The sequence below is a fragment of the Trachemys scripta genome, chromosome 2, assembly GCF_013100865.1.
Source record: "Trachemys scripta elegans isolate TJP31775 chromosome 2, CAS_Tse_1.0, whole genome shotgun sequence".
Taxonomy (NCBI): domain Eukaryota; kingdom Metazoa; phylum Chordata; order Testudines; family Emydidae; genus Trachemys; species Trachemys scripta.
The window spans coordinates 267,804,535-267,829,423 of record NC_048299.1 but is presented as its reverse complement, the minus strand read 5'-3'; the positions used below and the strand labels follow the sequence as shown (position 1 = coordinate 267,829,423).

The 24,889-nt window shown below is 46.6% G+C and overlaps 1 protein-coding gene and 1 long non-coding RNA gene across 4 annotated transcripts in view; one reads left to right on the top strand and one right to left on the bottom strand.

Annotated features, from left to right (window-relative positions):
* Nucleotides 1–11,744, bottom strand: part of LOC117873834 — a 26,441-nt gene extending 14,697 nt beyond the window's left edge. Inside the window, exon 1 of the long non-coding RNA XR_004644821.1 lies at nucleotides 11,407–11,744. This is a non-coding gene — a long non-coding RNA (uncharacterized LOC117873834). The remainder of the gene's footprint in view (nucleotides 1–11,406) is intronic.
* A 140-nt stretch (nucleotides 11,745–11,884) lies between these two features.
* The window catches only part of ST3GAL1 (ST3 beta-galactoside alpha-2,3-sialyltransferase 1), a 148,082-nt gene continuing 135,077 nt past the window's right edge, over nucleotides 11,885–24,889 (top strand). For 2 of the 3 annotated variants that reach the window (XM_034763658.1, XM_034763657.1), the window contains exon 1: nucleotides 11,890–12,294. The gene's annotated coding sequence lies outside the window, so the exon portion shown is untranslated. Of the gene's footprint in view, nucleotides 12,295–24,889 lie in introns of all 3 variants that reach the window. The other variant, XM_034763660.1, reaches the window with a different exon arrangement.

Here is a 24,889-nt window from a genome sequence, read left to right as displayed (position 1 = left end):
CCCCCCCCCCAGAACTCCTGACCATCTAAATCCCTCTGCTCCCTGTCCCCTGACTGCCCCCTCCTGGGACCCCTGCTCCTAACTGCCCTCCAGAACCCCACCCCCTACCTAAGCCTCCCTGTTCCTTGTCCCCTGACTGCCCCCTCCTGGGACCCCTGCTCCTAACTGCCCTCCAGAACTCCACCCCCTATCTAAGCCTCCCTGTGCCTTGTCCCCTAACTGCCCCCTCCTGAGACCCCCCCACCTGTACCCTGACTGCCCAAAACCTTACACCCCCAACCCCCAGACAGCCCCCCCCGAACTCCTGACCCATCCAACCGTCCCCCCTGCTCCCTGTCTCTTGATTACCCCCTCCAGAACCTCCCTACCGCTTCTCTGACCCCCTGGCCCCCTTACCATGCTGCAGAGCAGCGCGCTTGGCAGCAGGGGGAGGGGAGCAGGCTCGGAGGTCCAGACTGCTGGAGGCCCGAGGTGCACAGCCGGCGATCTGCGAATGCAGGGAGGGCGGGGAGGGAGGGAGAGAGAGGAGGGGAGTGGTGTCAAGTTGCAGGGGAGAGGAGGGGGAAGTGGAGGAGGGGCTCTGGCTGCCAGAGCCCTGTGCGAGTGGCACGATCCAGCCGGCTGCCATGTTAGCCGCGTGCGCTCTGCATGGGGGGGAAATCCGGACATTTACAAATTCCCCCCGGACGCTATTTTTAACTAAAAAAAGCCAGACATGTCCGGGGGAATCCGGACAAATGGTAACCCTAGCTAAATCAAACTAGTTTGGGTATGTCTACACATACTGTAGTCACACCTTTGACTTCAGTGTAGACATGGGGGACAGGTATAATAGGCCAGGGGAGGCTAAGCCTCCCCTGGCGCAGCCATTGCGGCCTCGACTCCAGACACCTGGGACATGGTGCCTCACCTCCAGACACTGCCCCTTCCCTGAGGCCCCCATCGCCTGCTGCTGCTACCTGGTGAGGCTTCCATCATGCAGACATACCCTAATTGAGCAGAATCAGGCCCTTCCTATTCTCTTTCTCATGGCACCTCAAGTACTTGGCTTTGATTCTTTTCTCACTCACATTGGTGTGAATCAGAAGAAGTCAAGGGAGCTATACTAGCACAAATGGGAGGAGAATGTGTCTATGATAGTGTTTCAAAGAAGAAATGGATGTCTATTCTTGCCCATTTGGTGCCAGGTCACTGTAGGGTGACCAGATGTCCTGATTTTATAGGGACAGTCCTGATTTTGGGGTCTTTTTCTTATATAGGCTCCTATTACCCCCCACTCCCTGACCCAATTTTTCACACTTGCTGTCTGGTCACCCTAGGTCACTACCATCCAGTGAGGTTTTCCTGCAGACTTTTCCCCTTTGCCTTAATGCACAGATTTCCTCCTAGTTTCTTAGTGGGAAATCTTTTCTTTGCTTGATTGCTGGGGATAGGGACCATGTTGTCTCTTACACACTAAATAAATAATAACAGAAATAATAATACACCTTCAATAATACTAAATAAGAAGAGTAGTATTTCAGTTTCCCTTGCGTCGGATTCATTACAAAGGTGGTTCTCCTTGGGTCTCAAAAGGAACTTGCATCTCCTAATTTCTAGTTCTAGTGTGTGATCATCAAATCTGTGTTCTATAAAATAAATAAAACAAAACAAAAAATACAAAAAATGAAAAGGAAAAGTCCCTTCACTGAGAGAATGTTAAGATTGCAAAGTGAATGTTAAAGCTGTAGGTCCAGGTTATGGTGATCATATCATCCCAGAGGTCCTATATCTGTATTGGCTCCCCACTGAATGCACAGTCAGGTCTCTATGCTGATATTCCAAAGCCCTCCATAGATTGCCTCCTGCTACCAAAGTGAAAATCTCTCCCCCTCCCATGACCCTGATAACTCTGCTCCCCCAGAAGAATGACAGTCAGTCAATGAGGGGAACCTCCACAGGGCGCTGGGCCTAGACCGTGGACTGTCTCCCACAAAAGATAATTATGATCATGACTGCACCACAGTCAGAACTAGAAATAAGATTAATTTCTTCCATTAGCTTTCCCTCAATAACTTCTTTACAAACAGACCCACTCACACTACCACCCACTCACTCACCCACAGCCGCTAAGAGGCAAACAAAGAAAACTTCACAAGAAACTAATCAAGCTAGCTTCCCTGGAGGGTAGGAAGGAAGAAAATGAGGGGAACATAAGAACTGATGGAATGGCTCAGATCCGAGGTCCCTCTGGTCCAGTATTCTGTCTCTGGCAGTGCTCAACACCAGCTGCTTCAGAGGCAAGTGCAAGAAACCTTGCAGAAGGCAGATGTGAGCTAATCTGTCCCTCATGAAGGTCTGCAGTGTTGTTGTAGCTGTGTCCATTAGAGAGACAAGGAGGGTGAGGTGATATTTTTTATTGGATCAACTTCTGTTGGTGAGAGAGACAAGCTTTCCAGCTACACTGAGCTCTTCTTCGGGTCTGGGAAACTTACTCAGTGCATGGCTACACTAGGGAGTTCACAGGCACAGCTGCATCAATGCAGCTGCCCCTCTGCAAGCTCTCTAATGTAGCCGCTCTAAGCTGATGGAAGAGTTCTCACATTGGCTTAACTACTCCAGCCCCCACGAGCGGCAGACGCTATGTCGGCAGGAGAAGCTGTCCACACCGGCACTTATGTCAGTGTAACTTATGTCACTCCGGGGGCGCTTTATTCACACCCGTGAGTGACATAAGTTAGGCTGACATAAACTGTAGTGTAGACATAGCCTCAGAGTAAACGCTCTTCACAAAGCGATCACCCTATATCTGACCTAGCAGTCCTTATTCTCAAAGGAAACCCGCCCCACACTTTCAAAAGACGAGCCTGAGAGCTTAAATTCATAACTTTGCTAGACACTGGAAATCATGGACTGAATAGAGACGCTGGATTTAGGACTTATTACAACGATCTATAACCCCCAACTTCTCTCCTCTCTTTCTTTTCTCCCCATGGCCTTGGCTACACTTGCGAGTTACAGCGCTGTAAAGCCGCCCCCAGCACTGTAACTCACTGACCGGCTACACTGGCAAGGCACGTACAGGGCTGTATCTCCCTGGGTACACCGCTGCAGTTACTCCACCTCCCCGAGAAGCATAAGAGATACAGCGTAGTGGCTATGACTCTCCCCTGTGAGTGTGTACCAGGAATCAACCTGCAGCGCTGTACTGATCACTTTGTTGAGTGGCCAATCCTCTCCATTGTTGTGACTGGCTGCAGGAATGCAGAAGTGCCGGTTTCAAAGCTCGTACCACAGAGAAAAAGCAAACAGTTTGCTGTTTGCTTTGAGTGGGTGAATGAATGAACAGGGGGCCAGGAGTTCGGAACTTGCAAAATAGAGTGCTGACACGCTCCAAAAAGCACTCTCTCTCCACCCCACCCCCCGGTTTTGAAAAGCATGTTGCAGGCAGATGAACGCTGGGATAGCTGCCCATAATGCACCGCTCCCAACACAGCTGCAAATGTTGCAAGTGTGGCCACGCCACTGCGCTGTCAGCTGTCAGTGTGGACAGACTGCAGCGCTTTCCCTACTCAGCTGTACGAAGACAGGTCTACCTCACAGCGCTGTACAGCTGCAAGTGTAGCCAAGGCCCATGATTGGAGGGGTGTTAACAGGCCACTTCACCTTGAATGCTCCCTTGAAATATGTGTTAACTACTTATGATAAACAATCTGTTCCATCTTGTATTTAGCTGACACACTCTGAGGCCACTACAGATCTATATCGGTATAACTGCATCTCTCAGGAGTGTGAAAAGGCCACACTGCTGAGCGATGTAGTTATACTGACCTAATCCCCCGTGTAAATAGCGCTATGTTGAGGGGACAGCTACCGCCTCCCATTGGCCTAGGAGCATCTTCACTCAAGCGCCAATGTAGCATTTCCAGTGTAGACCTATCCTGAGTTAATTTCCCAGACCTGAAGAAGAGCTCTGTTTAGCTTGAAAACTTGTCTCTCTCACCAACAGAAGTTGGTCCAATAAAAGATATTACCTCACCCACATTGTCTCTCTCATGAAGGTCTCATCCTATGCGTCCCTAATAGTTAGTAGTTGGCTCAAGACCCAAAGTCTGAGGTAAGCCTGATGTGAGAGAGAGGTTTATTTCTGTTTAAACATACTTGGGAGATGGTTAGGTACAACAGTGATGGGGAGGTATAGAAGTACCTAGATAGATCACTATTAAAAAAAAACCCACTTGCATTGTTTAAAAAATCACAGCACATGAACCAACTACAATTTCCAACTTCTTTTAACTCAGCCAGATCAATGCCATTTGTGTCCCCTGGGACACACAAAAGAATCTCTGTAGGAAAAACCTACCAAATTTCACTGTTCTAGTCCATTTTGATGCTAGACCCCATCAAAGGTAAATCACAAAAACTGTTCATAACTGGAAAAGTATCTCTTTATATATATTATTTAAACTGCCCTCATTCTCAAAAATGGCTGAACCATTTTTGCTCAAGCTTTCTTAAAAAAAGATAGTCACCCTCAGGCAGAGATGAGGCGTGGAAGATTTCTGTTCAAGTGGTGACAACTATAAGGGACTAAAAAATGGTTTAGAATGGAAGCACTTAGGAAACTTTAACTATACTATTTTTATCTGGAGTATATAGTACTCCAGATAAAAATACAAGACTTTGCATGTGTTTTTTTCACTGTAGCAGGGTGGCCTGTGAGTGTGAACTTTCTCTGAAGGATCTGTAGCAATCCAGCTGAGAGAGGCAGCATTGTCCAGTGGATAGGACACTGGACTAGAACTCAAGAGACCTGGACCTCCATTTCCTCAAACACTTAAGTATGTGCTTAACTTTACTATCATGATTATGTGATGGAGTGTATTAGATGTTTGCTTCCCCCTGCTGATCATTCCACTGCCTTGGCACCATGCCCTGAAGAAGGTACCCTTTTGGAGAAGAAGAACCATGAGTTCAGACTTCTAAAAGCTGCACAGAGCTGGCAGAACCAACAAGAATTGGTCCTCCTGTGGCTAGAAGGGCAAGGAGCAGGCAGAAGCCAATCAGGGTCCAGCAGGCAAGATAAAAAATCCTGGCTGCTTCTTCTAGGGGCAAGTTCTGAATGGAGCTGGGATGGGGAGGATAGATCTCCCGTTTACACCCCAGCCTGGCAGGGCCTGATTGCACCTTTTGTTTGGACTAGCAAAGGCCTGCTGTTTTGTTATGGAATTTAAAGCCCAGGTGGCCATCTTGAGTTAAATATCAATATATTGCTATCAAATTAAGGCGAGCTCACTTCACAAGACACCCACTGGTGCAGGCAAGTCCATGACAGAGTAATTCCATTGATTTCAGTGAGGCTACTCATGGTAGTAAAGGTAAATACATGAGTGTTTTTAGGATTGGGGCCCTGGATTTTATTTTGAGCTCCACCACTGATCTTGTGTGACCTTGGGCAAGTCCCTTCACTTCTCTCTGTACCTCTCTTTCATGTCCCTCCTGCTGTCCATCTTATTTATTTCAGCTGTAAGCTCTTTGGTGCAGAAGCTCATGCCGGGGCCCTGTGTCCCCAAGTCCCCTTTCCCCTCATTCCTGGAGTTCTGTGCCCCTCCCCCATTCAATGGTCCCCCAACCTTCCTCTCCCTATGCCAGGGGTTCTGTGTCCCCCCATGCTCTCTTCCTCCAGGTAGCGTTCTCCATTCTCCCCCACATGCCAGGGACTTTGTACCCTCAATTACCCACCCCCCATCTGTTTTTCCATTTTCACTAAATCTGTAGGGTTTTGCTTGCTAATGCCTAGAACAATCCATGATATTTTGATCAGATGTGGTGTTCAAAAGTTATTACTTTACAGACAAACAGAGAAAGGCCATCCAGTTGAGCATAGGGCCTTGCTAATTATGATTTGCTGAAGGGTCTCTAGGGCACTCCAAGGAGTCTCTTGAGAAACTCACCATCAAATTGAAGAAAAGTTGGGATGATTTCCCTGCATCTAATGTAGTTCATCCCATCTCTGGCTACTACTAAATCCATCCTCCCAGAAATGATTTATCCCTGGAGCTCATGAATAAGGCTAAGATTTTGTCATGGATTTTTTAGTAAAAGTCACGGACAAGTCACAGGCAATAAGGAAAAATTCACGGAAACCCGTGACCTGTCCCTGACTTTTACTAAAAATATCCATGATAAAATGGGAAGGGGCTGGGCAGCTGTGGGGTGGCTGGGAGCTCCAAGGCCCCCACCACCCATGGGGGCTCAGAGCTCCAGGGTTCCCCTGTGCCCCATGGTAATGGGGACCTGCAGGGTCCCCGTGCCCTCTCCCTGATGGAGGGGAGCTATGGGGATCACCCTGCTGCCGCCGCAGTGGGGAGCTACAGGGGGTCTCCCTCCCCCCCCCAGTGGCAGCCAGGGGCTGTGGGGATCCCCCTGCCACCTTGGCAGCTGGGAGCTGCGGGGTACCCCTGCTGCCCATGGCAGCTTGGAGTGTGGGGTCCCATTGCCTCAGGCAGCAGGAGTACCTCACATCTCCCTGCCGCTGCAGGAGGCGGTGGGACCCTGCAGCTCCCAGCCACCAAAGGCTGAAGTCACGGAGGTCTCCAGAAGTCGCGGATTCCGTGACTTCCGTTACCTCTGTGATAAAATCGTAGCCTTCCTCATGAAACTATTAAAATTACATCTGTTTTTTTACTCTTGGAATGGACCAGATTGTAATATCGGTCAAGTATTTTCAAAAACATTTCCTACAAGAGGCCCCCCCAAAACCCCTCATCCTCACTCCATATTACATAAGTTGAGCACTGAGTTATATTATCATTACACTAAGGCTATGCTGCATACACTAGTGTGCTACACAATGTGCTACTGTACGATAGTTCACACCTCCGTAGTCCAAACTGCGGAGCCATGTGCACAAGATTCATAGACTCTAGGACTGGAAGGGACCTCGAGAGGTCATCAAGTCCAGTCCCCTGCCCTCATGGCAGGACCAAATACTGTCTAGACCATCCTTGATAGACATTTATCTAACCCTGAGTATATGTGCAAGTTCAAAGTATAGTGATTTCCATGAAAACCTTTGTGTTAAGTCTCTGAGTGTGTTGGGTCTTTCTTTGATTTGTGGGTATGAGAGAGTGCATTTACTTAAATGGGAAAACAAATAAACAGATTCAGTATCTCTCTTCTCTGTAGGCATGTGCTCCCCATTCCATAGACCATAGCAGACAGATTCTTAGGCCAGGTCTACACTAACCCCCTAATTCGAACTAAGGTACGCAACTTCAGCTACGTGAATAACGTAGCTGAAGTTCGAAGTACCTTAGTTCGAACTTACCTCGGTCCACACGCGGCAGGCAGGCTCCCCCGTCGACTCCGCGGTACTCCTCTCGCCGAGCTGGAGTACCGCAGTCGACGGCGAGCACTTCCGGGTTCGACTTATCGCGTCCAGACAAGACGCGATAAGTCGAACCCAGAAGTTCGATCGCTCGCCGCCGAACTACCGGGTAAGTGTAGACAAAGCCTTAGTGGGAGCTCCTTGTTAGAATATTAGCAACACATCCATGTAGCTTGTGGAGCTGGTTTCCACAGTAGCCCTTTCGGAGGATTCTACCTTGAGCACGGTCCAGTTTTGAATCTCATCGAGTGTACAATAATCTGGATCTGGGATGATGCTGTGCAAGGAGTGTATGTGGATTTCCCTACATGGGAAAAATTTTACCAGTTATACCAGTATCCTACACCAATATAGTTATGCCAGCATAACTTCCCAGGTGGACACTCTTATACTAAAATAAAAGTAACTTTTTTGTCCACTTTAATTTATGCTACACCAAAAAAAGCCCCCCTACACTGGAATAAGAGTGTCCACATGGGAGTTATACTGGCATAACTATAGCCAATTAAATTCACAATTTAGCTTATGTTGGTATAGCTCTCCCATGTAGACAAGCCCTATGTCTATGAAGTTTTGGTTTCTGGTCTCTTAGGGCGCAATTCACAAATGTATTTAGGCGCCTAACTCCCACTGAAATGAAATGTTGGAGCTGCAGTGCTTAAATAGTCACTGGGGCAGAGAAAGAGAGAATGACTGTAGCTCGGTGGTTAGAACACTCATGTGGAACAGGGGAGACCCAGCGTCTAGTCCCCTTGCTCTAACTACTCGCTAGTGATCCATAGTGGAACAATTTCAACAGAAAAGGTTGAGGGAGCCCCACAGTGGATAGTACACTCTCTCCAGAGAGGTAGGAGATCCCCTGTTCAATCTTTTCTTCTCCTTCAAGCAGAGGGTGAGGGGAATTGAACCTGGGTCTCTGACTTCCCAAGGGAGGGCTCTAACTAACTATTATAACACTGGTACCACTATCTCCTTTGGCCATTTTGCATGGAACAATGTAGGCACCCAATTCGTTCGTGCAAGAAACTACTTCGGCGGTAAGTCACCTGACTCCAGGAGATGTGTACACATTTGTGGATCACTAGCAGAGCTAGGCATCTGCTTGCAGCCCACATTTAGGCACCAATCTCCATGAGAGAGGCAGAGATTAGCACTCATCCTGGTCATTGGCCTCTCCCACTGGCTAGTTTAGGCAGCTCCTCCCTCCCCCTATCCCCCATCCCATATCCCGGTGCTGGCTTTTGTGAATTGCATTCTAAGGGACTTGTCTCTCTACCCCTTCATTGTATAGAGAGCCTGGGCACCTAACGCAAGCTTTGTGGACCTCAGAATATTTCAGTGATTTTTTTCTAAGCACCTAAAAGTTAGGTATCCAACACTCAGCATTGCAATGCCAGTCTGGATTTAGGAAGACATGTCTCCCATTGGCATGTTATTATATAATACAATTATCCTTTCATGGAGGTATTTCCCCTCCAGTGAACCACGTGGACACCGTTAGAGACCTTTTACTAGACTAGATAGATCACTGGTTTGACCTGGGGTGGTATAATTTGTCCCTTTCTACTCAGGAGCAATCCCAGACTTCACGCTCACATAGTAAAGTCAGCTGCATATGTTGTTAAATAGTTTTAGCAATAGTTTTATCAATTGAATTTGTCCAGGGAGTTCTTTAATGATGTAGCATTCTTTTTAATTCTTGCAATATTTTATAGCCATCTTAAAACTGCCTGATGCTTTTATTGAGAGGCCATAGTATATATAATTTACAGTGTCCTCTATTTCTGTGTCAGCAAAGTAGAGTTTGAATTTTGAATTCCTTTTCTAAAAGGCCAGGATTTTTTTTTTCTCTTTTCCAGCATGACCTCCGTGGGCCATATGTTGCAGTAGGTCTCTAACAGGTATAGATTCTTTGCAAGCTGTCTTGGGTGGGCGATAATCTAACGAGGTCATCTGTTTATAGCAGGCATTTTATCTTAGAATCATTTAGTGGGATCCTGAGTTTGATGTCTGCTCCAGCAGAGAAGGTAGGTCACTGATTTGTATGTTGGAATGGGTACAGTATTAAGCCTGCACTCCTGTCTTACTCTTCAATCAGGAAAGAAGAGTATTAGTTTGTATGCTGTTTATTTCTTATCATACAGTTAACGAATTGATACAGAGCCAATTATGCTGTACAAGTTGTTAGCAGTCCACTCTGCGCGGCTGTGACTATTAATTTCTGTACCTGCAGTGTGTGCATTCGACCTTGATAATTTCCTTAAGTACACCTCAACCCCGATATAACGTGACCCGATATAACATGAATTCAGATATAACGCGGTAAAGCAGTGCTCCGGTGGGGCGGGCCTGCACACTCCGGTGGATCAAAGCAAGTTCGATATAATGCTGTTTCACCTATAACGCAGTAAGATTTTTTGGCTCCCGAGGACAGCATTATATCAGGGTAGAGGTATAAAAACAGATGAATAGAGACCACAGATGACTTGGATTTTCCCATATTGGAGGCCTCATCCCCCCAAAAGAGTTTAATTTATTGTTTGTAAATTGTTAAATTCATAGTATTTGTTGATCTCTGATGAAAAGGCCAAAGCTCAAATCTTTTTTCTGAACTTGGCATAAAGAATAAGTGTCCCAAATTTCAAGACTCTAGCTCAGTGGGATGCTTGAAAAGTGGAAATTCCAGAAGAAAGACTAATAGAATTCACCTGTGGAATTCTTTGCTATATGAAACTACATTGAGGCTGAGAGCTCAAAAAAGAATTATACATTTTATATGGGTAATGTGAACATCCCATGGTACCTCTGATAAAAACTATAAGGGATATAAACCCTTATTTTCAGGACATAGTCAAAAACTAACTGATAAGGTTAAGATGAAACTTTCCCTGTGTCCATAACCATCCACTACAGAGTTTCTTGCACCTACTTCTGGCCACTTTCAGAGACAGGACCAGATGCACCACTGGTCTGATGTGGTATGGCAAGCCATATGTCCCTATGACTAGTGTGGGCTCAGTCAGCCCCTGCTACACCCGGGAGAGCTGTCAGACTTGGAGGGAGGAGTTGAGGATGGGACAGCTGAGCACAGTCAGTGGCAGTCCAGCGAGGAGAGCAAACATCTAATCCTCAGCTCCTGGAGAAGGGCAAGTTGAAAGCAAGAGCTCCATGGACCACTGCTGCTTGACAGCCCCTGCCCAGGAAGGGGCGGCTGGATGCTGATCCACTTTTAGTGGGACTATTGTTCTAGATTAGCCTTGACCCCGACTGAGGCCACAGCCTACCAAAGCCCTCTGAAGAAAGGGAACCTGACCACACCTGTGGGGAAGTTCATTTATGTTCATTTCTTTGTGTGTTTGTTGACAACCCCTGAAGGGGCAGAAGGCCCGGGTCTCAGCCTCGCATAATTGGACTGGATTGGACTGAGGTGGTGGAATGCCTGTATGCTGCAGACCACAGGCTGGGTGAGTGAACCCTGGACAAGGAACATGCTGACAGCAGTAATAGTGCAGGTCACTGTCACAAACAGTGGCATTACAGCAGATATTTCCCCACTGTTTCTAGGTTGTAGCAGCTTTAGGTTCAGGCTTGGGTGCTAGAGACGAAATAAAGCAGAATTTAGGCTCCTAAGTCACTTGGGATTCAGAAATGTTTGTCCATAGGTGTCCAGTTTCTGGCACCTAAATCACTTTGAAAATCCCAGTCCAAACACTTTTGTTAACATCTAGAAAGCTGGCACATGCCTCTCCGTACTTATAAAGAGAGGAGAGCTGTGGCCAGCAGTTCTCCCTGCAGGGAAGGATTTGACTTGCTTGTGCATGTGTGCTGGGCGGAGGGGGGGGCAGATTCTTGCTTATGCTTCTATCTCCCTCTCTCCACTTCATTTCCTTTGCCCACCCAGGTTTCCAGGTGTTACTCACTGAAGTTAATCCCTTGTCTGTACTCCCGATTCCCGGTCTGTGTCCCTCGCTTTCCCGGGTGCTTTGGGTTTGTACAGCACCTTGAAGCACTGGTGTGTCTGGTATTCCCATACTTACACTCTCAGCAGCTGCCTCTTTTCTCTTCCCCACCGACACGGTCTCTTTTCCTCTCCCTTTCTTGTTGTCTGCGGCGCCTCCACACCCTTCTCTGCCCCTGCATCTCCTTCGTTCTTTCACGCTCCCTCTCCTTCTCGCTCACTTTTCAGAGGGGTAGCGCTGTTAGTCTGTAGCAGCAAAAACAAGGAGTCCTTGTGGCACCTTTATTTGGGCATAAGCTTTCATGGGCTAGAACCCACTTCAAGAGCTGCATGGAGTGGCAAATACAGTAGGCAGGTATAAATACACAGCACATGAAAAGATGGGAGTTGCCTCTCATACTCTCTCCTTCTCGGTCTCTTGCGCTCTCTCTTTCTGAGCCTCCCACTCTCTGCTTCTTTCTCTCTCTTCACCTCTCCCCTTCCCCCCTTCCATCCGTTCCCTGGGCCGCCCCCTTGCTGCTGCTTCTCCCCCCATCACTCCTTTGCTCCCTGTGCTGCCTCTCCTCCCTCTGTCCCTCTCACACTCGGTCTCTCAGGCTGAGGAGGAGCCGCCGCCGCCGTGTTTAGCGCTGTCTAATCCACGTGGCTCTGGAGGCGCTATATTAGGGGCGCAGGAAGCCCTGCCGGGGAGAAGCTAAACTGGGGAGGAGGCGGCGGCGGCGGCCGGAGCAGCGGCTCGCCAAGGCTCTCCCGTCTCCCACGCGGGAGCTGCCTGCTCCTTGGCCGGTCGGCTGCTGCTGCCCAGTCCCACTGCTTGGGGAAGACAAAGGGAGACGCGGAGGGAAGAGGCGGCGGCGGCGCTGGGATCCGCTGCGAGCGCCCCGAGGAGCCCCCCAGGACCTGTGAGTGGCCGGCCCGCTCGCCCTGCCCCGGGAGGGGCCCCTTCCTCTGCTGGTGCGCTTCTCCGGTGAGCCGCTGGGACCCGCAGCCCCCTACGGGGGGAGGGGGGCGAGAGGGGCGGCAGGGGATCCCGGGGAAAGATGGGGAGAGTTCCGAGCGGGGGAAAGGCGCAGTGGATTGGGGGTGGCACCCGAGGGCGCAGTGGATTGGGGGGCGCAGTGGCTGGGGTGTCACCAGGGGGCGCAGTGGATTGGGGGGTGCAGTGGCTGGGGTGTCACCAGGAGGCGCAGTGGATTGGGGGGCGCAGTGGCTGGAGTATCACCAGGAGGCGCAGTGGATTGGGGGGCGCCGTGGCTGGGGTGTCACCAGGAGGCGCAGTGGCTGGGGTGACGCCGGCGGGGCAGAAGGATCCCGGAGCAGAAGCGCTGGCAGAGGGCAGGGCCGCCCCGCTAGGACAGGAGGTCAGCCCGAGGCGGCGGGCTCGCTCTGCGCTCCCAGGCGCCCTTGTCTGCCCGACACTTGCTGGAGCGCGGAGAGCTGGGGCAGGGCTGGCCGGAGCCCGCGGGGAATCCCCGCTAGCTGCCCGACTCCGGTAACTGGACAGAGACGCGACGCGGACCCCGCTCCTGCTGCGAAGGCGCGGCCGCCCGGCTGTCCGCACGCCCCTCATCCCGGGGGCTGCGGGTGGCCAAGCCTCCGCCCCTGCGGGGAGCTCGCTGTCGCTCCGTAACTTTGCCTGTAGCTCAGGGCCTCTCCCCGGGTCCCCCAGCTTGTGTGCGGGGCTGGGACTGAACCAGCCCCTGGCCGGCACCGGTTCCCAACTCGATCCCGGGGCCCCTGCTCCATGGAGCAAGGGGAGGGGGCTGTGCGCTTCTCCCAGCGCAGCGCTCGCCGCGGGCTGCCCCCTCGCTCCCTTCCCTCCTTCCTTATCCTTCGCTGCAACCCCCTGCTCTCCCTCGCCTGCAGACTGGCTGGAGCCTGGCTGGACTCGCAGCAGCCGCTCAGCTAGGGAGGGGGAGAAGCTGCTCCTCCGAGGGGCTCTGGTTTTGATCTCTGCCGGCTGCTCAGTGTCAGGCAGAGGGGAAATGAGAAAAGTAATTCAACTCCCTGTGGCTTTGCCCTCCGGGCACTCGAGAGACCCAGGACGCTCGCCTCTTGAGCCATGGCAGACACGATGTAGCCAGCCAGGCTGTTCGCTCGGTTTAGTTTGGTCTTTTCTGAACACTTGCCCGGGGAGAACTTTTTTTGTTTGTTTGCTCCTTGCCTGTAAATCCTCTGCCGGACTGTGCGTGAGCTGTGCATTATTCCCCCTGCTCCTTCCAAAAAAGCTTTCTTAAAAGACGCCCACTTTCAGCCAGAGGGAGCCACGCCAGGGCTCTGCAGTTGTTAATCCAGCAAGGAAGTTTTGAAAATGTTGGCAGATTGTGCCCGGGCCTCTCGCTGAGCAGATGGTCGCCCTGGTGGCTGTCGATACGGATAAATTAATAAAGGGACTTCTCATGTTTATTTGGATGATCAGCGGCTCTTTCTGGTCACAGCTCTCTGGCATAAATTCTGCAGCGTCGGCTGCAGGGCACAAGTTAACCTTGGGTTTCAATAGGAAATTCCCCTTGGACTGATTTCAGAGTGGTAGCCGTGTAAGTCTGTATCAGCAAAAACAACGAGGAGTCTTTGTGCCACCTTAGAGTCTAACAAATTTATTTGGGCATAAGCTTTCGTGGGCTAAAACCCACTTCATCATTTTTCACTCCATGCATCTGATAAAGTGGGTTTTAGCCCACAAAAGCTTATGCCCAAATAAATGTGTTAGTCTCTAAGGTGCCACAAAGACTTCTCGGTGTTTTTTTCTCTGGGACTAAGAGGACACTGGTGTTGGGAGGCTGTTTGAAAGTCTGTTTGGCTTTGTTTCTCTGTTTTTTCCACAGCCAGTGAACAGTATTTCAAGGTTATCTGACACTTAATGCGCCCACTCACTCAAGAGAGATTCACACTGGTATGTTTGCTAAGGTTAAATAGATTGCAAAGTATAGTGCCCCTGTAGGTAGCCAGACTCATTGCTCTGCAAAAGCTCCTTATTTGGGGGCGGGAGCAGGGAGTTGTCTCTAAAAGTTCTGCTACTGGTAGAAGCGACTGCATCAGTCAGGGTTTGGCAGCCTTTCTGATGTAAATGATTATTTCTGGGTGAAAACTGGCATACAAATATGAGCAATATTTCTCTACCCAATTTTGGTGGGAGGGAAAAGGATCAGGCATTTTCCCATTATAAAGCTGACAGTCTTTATGCTCTTAGGGGCCCGATCCTAGGCTCAAAACTCTCACTGACTGGATACCTTGTACAATCGGTTACTGCAGACGGTAGAGTATTTTGGGATTCCTTTTGGGGGGAAAGTAGTATAAATTCAAGTTAATTAGACTAACTCAAACGGTTTTCACTTACAACTGGAGTTTGGCACAAAATTAGTAACATGAAGTAAAAATAATTAATGTCAAAGGTTAACAATTCGCCTCTTATGCATGTTTTATTACTAGGGCCAAATATTTGTCATAGATATTTTTAGTAAGTCACAGACAGGTCGTGGGCGATAAAGGAAAATTCAGGGATGCCTGTGACCTGTCCTTGACTTTTACTAAAAATATCCATGACAAAAGGGGGAGCTGCAGAGTCCCCACACTTGGAGCTCCAGGAGTCCCCCCCCCCCCTGCCCCTGGCAGCTTGGAGGTCCAGGGCCCCCCTGCTGTCCACGGCCGCCGCGGGTGGCGAGGGAACCCTGCAGCTCTCAACCTCCATGGGCTGAAGTCATGGAGGTCTCTGGAAGTTATGGATTCCGTGACCTCCATGACAAAATCGCAGCCTTATTTTTTACTTTTACTGCGTTTGAGATTCTTTCCTACAATAAGCACATGTTCCAAATCCTTAAAAAGACCAGTTCTAGTCTTGGCATACATTAAAACAAATGAAAGGATACAAAATACATTCATACATATTTATTTGATAGAAATCTCACGTGTGGGTCTAATATGCATTTAAAGAAATGTGTGCATATGTACCATATATATTGAAATTACTCATGTTCATATAATACACTCTTAAAACTCTAAATTATATATTTGCCTACAGGCTGTCATACTGTCTGAAGTGGCTCATGTCTCTGAGTGCCAACCTCAGTGCAGACTGTCAAAAAGCAAGGCAGACTCCCAAAGCTGGCTGTATGTTTTATAATGAGATTTCACCAACCTAGTAACAAATGTGAATGCCTATAACAGTCTTACCATGGATCCACACACTGTCCCCTTGCGCGTTCCAGTCTATCTAGAGACCAGTCACTTACTCCAGGTCAATTTGTACCTCAGATCTCACACCAAAGACAACGTTTGTAGCCAATCCTATAGTAAACCAACTAAGGATTTATTAACTAGGAAAAAGAAATGGGTTATTTACAGGTTAAAGCAGGCAACATATAAACACAAATGAATTAGTCTATGGTTCTAAAAGGTGACTGAATTTGTCAGAAATGAATGTCTTGTAGGGCTCCCCAGGTTGACCCTGGGGATCTCTGCTTTCGTTCCAGAGCTTCAGCCCTATGATAGTCCAAAGAACAAAGAGATAAAGAATTTTCATATCAGATATCTTTATTTCCTTCTTCCAGAATTCAAGCCAATTGGATAAACTTTCTGGCACGTAACACCTTTATGGCCCAGGCTTTGTGTTGAGATGTTTCTCAGTGTTCCACTTAGACCTTGTCTATACTACAAATTACTTCAGTATAACCTACATCACTCAGGGGTGTGGTTAATCCAACCACCTGATCGACATAAGTATATCGACCTAAGCGCTGGTGTAGACAGCACTGTGTTGGTGGGAGAACTTCTCCTGCAGACATAGCTACCGCCTCTCGCGGAGGCAGGAGTTATTAAACTGACGGGAGAGCTCTCTCCTGTCGGCTTAGAGCATCTTCACCAGAAGCACTGTAAGTGCTCTAGTGTAGATGTAGCGTTAGTTCTTATAGTCTTTCTTGTTGGGCGGGAGAACCACTCTTCCTAGTTGGGTTCACAAGTTCACAGGAGGCATTTTTACAGTTGTAAAGCAAAACTTGCGTATTACCTTGTAGCATGGGGTACAAACATTACAAGTACAAGTACAATTAACATGTGCAGCAACCTATCTTGAACAATACTAACATACAGGGGAGCTGGTCTGGTTTCCAGCTATGAATGTGTCAGTGCTCAGCTGATGCCTACAGCCTTGACAAGGGGAGTCTGGTCTACCTGTCACACGGGCCACACATTTTAAAGGGGAAAAATCCTAATTGTAGATTAGAGAGGGAGATTGGAAGGGTAAGAAATCTTATTTAGTCAATTTTTATAAGCTCTAAAAATTGTAATTTCTTATTTTCCCCCCCCCCCCGAAGTTTAAAGATGGACACTTTATCTATGATCCCATACTGGGCTCCTTTATATTAGTGTTTGTACAATGATGCAAGTTAAAGATGAAGAGTCACCTTTATCTATACATTTCCTGCCTGCTGGTGGTGTGCCACACATGCACTTGGCTGACCCTTCTTTGTATTTTATTTGCATAGCTGTAACTGAGTGAGTGGCTTTGCATTAAGCATCTGCTTTGAAAAACCTACCTGAAATATCTACTTGCTACTAGCCCGTGTCAACCCATGTCTACTGAGGTAGATAAACTGAACCCTACCCAGTTTACAGGACCTGATCCAACACTCGGTGAAGTCGGTGAGTCATGAGCAATATGATGTTGTGTTGTCCCTATGGAACCATGGCAACACTAGAAAAGTCTTGGTGTACTTCGCCAAACCTTCCCCCAGACATACACTATTGTGCTTTTGGCTATCAGCAAAAATGGCTACACTAGAGTCCTCTCTACTCTGGCCTGGAAACTTAAGTGTTTAAACAAAAATGTAAACAGTTTGGCTGGGCATGGAGAATGGGGTGGGGGGGGGGGAGAGAAGGAAGTGTGAGCGGCACAGTCTTAGATGTGGCACAGTCTACAGCTGAGCTTCACTGAGATGCGGGTGGTTTTCCTCTTTTTACAGCAAGATAACAGACGCACAATAGCTATCCTGCTGTAAAATCCTAAGTGGAGACAAGACACTGGTAGCTTTCGCCAAGAGGTTGCACTATACTGCTTATCCCCCACCCCCAATTTGCCTAATTTACCCTGGGCACTACAGCTGGATAACTGTGAGGCCTGGGTTATCTTGCTGCATTTAAAAAAGCAAAACCCTGTTTGTTTCAGCGAAGACAAACTGTCTCTGTGGGGTAGTTATTCCGGAATAATATAGGGTGTGACTTTACAGCACTGTAGTTATTTGGAATATCGCTTCTTATTCTGAAATAAGAGTGTCCACATGGGGAGTTACTGTGGAATAGCTTAGTCATCTTCCCCATGTAGACAAACCCAAAGCCATATAGCCAATTTTTACTGGGAGGTAAACTTGGCATGGTCAACTACTGCCTCACCTAGCTATCTCAAGGTCAACACAAGTGATAGTTCTCACTGTAAAATCCTGAACTATCACAGGTTAGTTATCACAGTGTTTGAAACAAAACACCTTTGTGATCTATACAGCTGGTGAAACCCCACATAATGGGATACAAGTTAAAAACAAACAACCCCCCTTCATCGGAATCTACTTTTTACCTTGCTGCTCTGAATAGCCTCTAAGATCACTATGAGAGAGAATAGAGTGGGAAAATAGTTCTTTTTAGTTTGTGCACTTCGTGCTTTTGACAACACTTTGTGCTTAGTCAGTTTAACTGCTTCCCCTGTGGAGTAAGTTGTCCCAGCAGTCTGTGTGTTTTTCCCCACACACCAACAGGGGAGAAGAACACTTAATGTTATTGTGACAGTGTACCCCAGAAGGCTTCATGGGGAGGGGGTGCTTATAAATGTATGTATGACATAACTGGAATATGTTTTGTGCTGCCTGTGCCATGTAACATATCTCCGTAAAGGTTATGGTCTACTATATCTATTCATCCTATTTGTACATATATATCATTTTCTACTTGAGGTTAAGAATATGGGCTGTATGCTGGCTTGGTTTCTAAGTAAGCTCTGTGAGGCATTTGGTCAGCTTCTTTAGGAAAAAGAAGAACAGGAGTACTTGTGGCACCTTAGAGACTAACAAATTTATTAGAGCATAAGCTTTCGTGGACTACAGCCCACTATTCGCCAGGTTAAGTACCTGATCAGGAAACACTTGGGGAACAATGCATCTTGGAATGCTCCAATCCACATAAGTCGTCTTCCTGGAGACATGCAAGATACCATGTGGACAGTGGCTTCAGCCTGTAAAGACTTACTATTGGACCCAATGCTTTCTTCTCTATTCCACAGTTAGACAGACAATATGAATCAAATTCAAACTGATTTAGTCAGTGGATTGGCAATTTAGCTCCATAATCCAAGAACCCATAACATCCTGGAGATGTTATTTATTTCTTTATTGCAAAAGAAAAGCAGCAGTGACTTCTTCCAATCTGGGATACATTGATCTTTGTTGGAATTTATGCACTTCCTCGTTTTTCATTTCGTACTGTGATAAGAGATTTATCTGCCCCTGTTTGAGGCATGTGTGTCTATATAACTTTCAAATTCTGAACCCAACATGCCTCCATGGTCCTAGATGCTAAGTCACAAAGAGATACGATGGAGTTGGAACTCCCAAGTTTATAATAATACAATCCTATTGTGATTAGACGCCTTAGCTAAGGTGTCAGAATGGAATCAATGACCTATTCAGATCCATCATTTTAATTTAGTCATTGCTCTCAGAAACCTGCCAACCTTCTTTGCTTCTCCTGTCTAGCAAGTCAGTTGCTATTTTATTCTATATAGCAGGGGTCGGCAACCTTTCAGAAGTGGTGTGCCGAGTCTTCATTTAGTCACTCTAATTTAAGGTTTCATGTGCCAGTAATACATTTTAACATTTTTAGAAGGTCTCTTTCTATAAGTCTATAATATATAACTAAACTATTGTTGTATGTAAAGTAAATAAGGTTTTACAAATGTTTAAGAAGCTTCATTTAAAATTAAATTAAAATGCAGAGCTCCCCGGACCGGTGGCCAGGATCTGGGCAGTGTGAGTGCCACTGAAAATCAGCTCGTGTGCCGTCTTTGGCATGTGTCCCATAGGTTGCCTACCCCTGCTATATAGGTTGTTCTACTGTGTTCATCACTGCAGTATCTGAGCACCATCTAGTAATCCAGTAAGCAACATCTGCCACATTTGTTCTCTCCTCCTTTCCCCAGTGGGAGAAGTGTGTGCAGTGAAGTGTCTTATAATTATTTTTTTAATTCCCAAACAATATATACTTCTGCACACTGCTATGTTTTTGTTAGAAAAAGCAACATCAAAGACATGTGCCTTGCACGCAGAGCAGAAGGTGGTGAGTTCTTAATTCCTGTAGGTACTGCTGTTAGAAGTGTCTTTTTGGCATTTTGATAATTGGTAACAACAAGACGGAATGGGTTTGTGTGTGTGTGTGTGTGTAAGTGTAATATATTATATGCATATAATACAGTGTTAATGAATACATGTATTACTAATAAATGTGGTGTTCTGCCTTATTCCCCCTGAAAAGATCCTGTGCAGTACTTTAAGTACAACACCTACACACACGCACCCAAAAGGCTGACATCACCACACTCAAGTTAAAAGTGACGGTCCTGTGTGGACAGGACTCAAGTTAGGGTTATAACTCAAGTTAACTCTGCAGTGAAGACAAGCCCACAGACGGATGGAATACTGGAATCCAACAGACCATGAAGAAAGACAATGTAAGAAGATTTAAAAGGGCACATGTTGGAGGCACGGTGGGTTGTTGGAGGGAATTCACGGCAAAGAACCATACTGCCGCATGTTATAATCCAGGGGTTCTTACAACAAATATTGCGGTGGCCTCAGAGTGTGGCCATTCACTGTTGCTGGTGGCCGCTCTGACAATTTTTTCTAAAATACTTAATTAACTTTAGGAAAAACAAATAGATATGCACATATGCATGTCCAAATCGTAATTTATGTAGAGGGTTTTTTTTGCAGACTTGATAATAAAAATAATGTACAGTTGTCTCTATTCTTTACTGGACCTAAACTGAATAGAAACATAAATAAGGTACTTTACACATGCTTGTCTTTTTTCTTGTTGTTTCTTTTGCTTTTTGGTTGCTTTTTTAAAGTCTTGCCAGCTAGTAAGTCTGCTGCTGCAAAAAGTAATATTTGTTACTATCACCTTTCACAGCAGACTTACTAGCTAGCTGGGAGGCTGTGAAAAGGGATATTAATAAACATACAAATATCAATTTTCACAGCAGACTCACCTAGCTCTGCAAGCCAGGGGACAAATTAAGCCCTGGTTGGGGAGGTGAGTAGGGAGACAGTGCGGGGATAGGGCTGATGTGGGCATGTGGTGAGCCAAGGGCTGGTACCTGCAGCCAGGATCCAGGACTGGAGCCTGCCGCCTGCCACTCTAGGACTGAAGCCCGAAGCCCGAGCCTCACCACCCCCAGGAAGGTGGGGAACTCAGTGGCTGCCTGCTCCTCCAACATTTGTGGCTTCAGATGGGGGCAGGGCCCAACCCCTGCTGGTGGCCCTGGAGGAAGGAGCACTGCTTTGCCCTCCCCCACACCAGTCACTGCTCAGGACATTGTCCAGGTATGTGCAGCTTGCGTGGAACTGGGTCCATAGGTAAGGAATCTGATTCATAGCAGAAACTGGAATTTAGGCAATGTTGTTCCCTATTAGGGTTATATGAACTGAAGGATTTTTTCAGATTTAATTGATGCCTTTATTGTATTCTTCACTGAGCTGCTATACTGCTTGGTATGCCAACACTAAAGACATTTCAGAAATGTAAGTGTAATGTATTGATTAAAAAGACAAGTCCCAAGAATGATTTATCAGTTTAAATACTCCTTAAAAGCAGCAACCTTTGTTCTTCTGTTATGCACTAGAGAGCTAAATTTAAAAAAATAGTTCACTAATCCCTGGAAAATGACCATATTATTTAGTTAGTCTGGAGACCTTTTAAAATGTGCCTCCAATTTAATACCTGGGGCTCACTTCTCAGTGCCAGTTCCTCCCCCACTGCAGAAAGCTGCCCTGAAGGAACAGACAAGGATTTCTCCTTACCAAAGGAATTGTAGGGTTGCACAAAGCTGGTGTAACCAGTTCTACATCACTGTCAACCTCCCTTCTCTGCACTGGGTGCATGGAGGATGGGCCAGGGGTCTTGCTGGGGGTGGAGTGCACTGTTGTTACACTAGGGACTGTTTGTCTCCAGCTGAGCAAGGATCAGGGAAAAGAAAGGAGGCCTAGTGCCAACTTTTTCCTCACCAGGGTGGCTTGATTTAAATCACCAAGTGGAAAGCCTTCATTTAAATCAACTTTTCCATTCGTACTTCAGTTCTTTTCCAAAGAAAGGTACATTCTCACTGGTTGATATAACCATTAAAACATGTTGATCTACAACTGAAGAGAACCTGTACACTACATTTGGTAAACCTTTTTGCTATCTAAGAGGGTAAGCTATGACTATGCATATTTATTCAAGCAATTATACAGCTTAATATTTTCAGATTCTTGTTAATTGTATATTTTTAGTATGTGAGAAAATGGCAAACAATATATTGCTTATTTACTAGGTAATTAACATTTTGCTCACTGGGATGGTAACTGAAATTTAATTAAAAACAAAACAGATTATAAAATTTATTTTTATTAAACAAAAAAACCTTGAATGTTTTGGAAACGTAAACTTCTCTTATAAAAACCATGTTTCACATTTACAACTAAATAGTTCAATTAAAAAAAAAGAGAGGGATTAACTATAATCAGTTAAGTAAACTGATTATTTCTGGTCAGCCTGGGAAAATTTTCTAATATGCTTAAGTGAAAATAACTGGAGCTTAAGTTCCTACTCACCTAAGTCTGCTGAAAATGATACAATCACTTACATTACTTAAGATGACAATAGTATATACACTTTGATAGCATTCACCACCATGTATTTGACAGGTTTCCATGCCCCATTTTGGGCTTATGCCAACCTGCTTTGCTTCTCCCGTCTAGCAAGTCACTTGCTATATTATTCTATACAGGTTCTTCTACTGTGTTCATCACTGCAGTATCTGAGCACCATCTAGTAATCCAGTAAGAGGAATACTGCCACATTTGTTCTCTCCTCCTCTCCCCAGTGGGAGAAGTGTGTGCAGTGAAGTGTCTTATAATTATATTTTAAATTCCTAAACAATATATACTTCTGCGCACTGCTATATGTTTTTGTTAGAAAAAGCAACATCAAAGACATGTGCCTTGCACGCAGAGCAGAAGGTGGTGAGTTCTTAATTCCTGTAGGTACTGCTGTTAGAAGTGTCCTTTTGGCATTTTGATGGGGCACATAAGCCTTTTAGAGATATTTTGCTGCCTAACAAAAGTTGGGCTTGCATTTTCCCTCCCATCTACATCCAAATGCAAACAAAGAATTTCTCTAATGTAATTACTCACTATGTACTTGAATTCCCTTGACTAAAGGAGAAATTGCACAACAAAGTCAAAATCTGGAAAGCAAGGGGGATATTTGTTACAGATCTGCTTGTGGTATGTGGGTTTTATGAGCGATCAAGAGAAGTCTTGCAGTTAAGGCATTGGACCGGGATTTGGGAGATCTGAATTTAATTCATAGATCTGCCACTGACTTTGTGTGACTGAGAAAGGCAACTAATCTCTCTGGGTACATCTAGGCCGCAATAAGATCCACAGCACAGCTGCCACTGACTTGGATCAGCTGACTTGGGCTTATGGGGTTCGAGCTATGGGGCTATAAAATTGCAGTGTAGACATCTCGGCTCAGACTGGAGCCTGGACTCTGGGATGGGGGGCAGGGGAGAAGGTCCCAGAGCCCAGGCTCCAGCCCGAGCCTGAACATCTATAGTACTATTTTTAGCCTGGAACCCCATGAGTCCAATGCAGCTGACCCGATCTCTGAGACTGTTTTTTTTTTTTTATCATCACATTGCAGACACCCACAGTGTCTTAGTTCCCCAGTTGTAAATCAGGTATAAAAATGCTTTTGTGTATCTTATCTACTTTTATTGTGATCTCTTTGAACCAGGATGTGTTTCCTGCTATGTGTTTGTACAGCTTCTCGGGCATTGGAGCCCCAATGTCTAAGCTTTCTCATGGACACTTGTTATCTCTTCCATCCTCTTCGATACTCCCTCTTTTTTTTTTTATCACCACATTGCAGATGCCCCCCGTTTCTTAGGGCAGGTCTTCACTACAGGGGGGAGGGTATCGATTTAAGATATGCAAATTCAGCTACGCGAATAGCGTAGCTGAATTCGACCTATCGGAGCCGACTTACCCCGCTGTGAGGACGGCGGCAAAATCGACCTCCGCGGCTCCCCGTCGATGGCGCTTACTCCCACCTCCACTGGTGGAGTAAGAGCGTCGATTCAGGGATCGATTGTCGCGTCCCAACGAGACGCGATAATTCGATCCCCGAGAGATCGATTTCTACCCGCCGATTCAGGCGGGTAGTGTAGACCTAGTGTTAGTTCCCCAGTTGTAAATCAGGTATAATAATGCTTTGATGTATCTTATCTATTTTTATTGTAAGCTCTTTGAACCAGGATGCGTTTCCTGCTACGTGTTTGTACAGCTCCTCGGGCATTGGAGCCCCAATATCTAAGCTTTCTCATGGACACTTGTTATCTCTTCCATCCTCTTTGATACTCCCTGTTTTTTTTAATCACCACATTGCAGATGCCCCCAGTTTCTTAGTTCCCCAGTTGTAAATCAGGTATAATAACGCTTTGGTGTATCTTATCTATTTTTATTGTGAGCTCTTTGAACCAAAATGTGTTTCCTGCTACGTGTTTGTACAGCTCCTCGGGCATTGGAGCCCCAATGGCTAAGCTTTCCCATGGACACTTGTTATCTCTTCCATCCTCTTCGATACTACCTCCTTTAAAAAAAAAAAATTACCTATTTACAACTGTGGATGATGTGTCAATGTCTGCCGCCTGCCACTTGCAACATGTACAAATTACCACTCTGGAGAAGATGGAAACTAGAAAGCCCCTGTCCCTTGTGACAGATTGTGCTCTATGGCCAACGTCAGAACCACCTGCAACACAGAGGAAGGCCAAAGCTCTGATACAGTGACAAGGTTTAGCAAGGCCTCCAGAAATTCAGCATTCCCACTGACAACAGGGAAAATCCTACCCGCTATCACTGCAGAGAGCCAACAGAGAAGCCAGGCTGAGGCCCGCAGGCAAGCCAGGAAGCAGAGTGTGCTCCAACCTCCCCCTGGCGAGTGGACTTGTAACCGCTGTGGGAAGGTTTGCACTCTTTTCCCATACCATTCCTAAGCACCACTGATGGACGGACTCTGTATGAGGATTCCTTCCCTACAGAGTGTACTCCCACTGATTTAGGTGGGAGTGTAGCATGAGTAAAAACAGCAGGATTAGCCCCGACGGAGCAGTACTGAGGCTACTTTAGGTCAAATGCACAAAAGGGTGAACTACTACTGGGTTTTGGATGGCCTGCTAATCTTAAAAGAATTAATTGAACTTTGTCTGATTTGAACTCCGTCCCTGAGTAAAACTGTTTGGAACAGAAGATTAAACA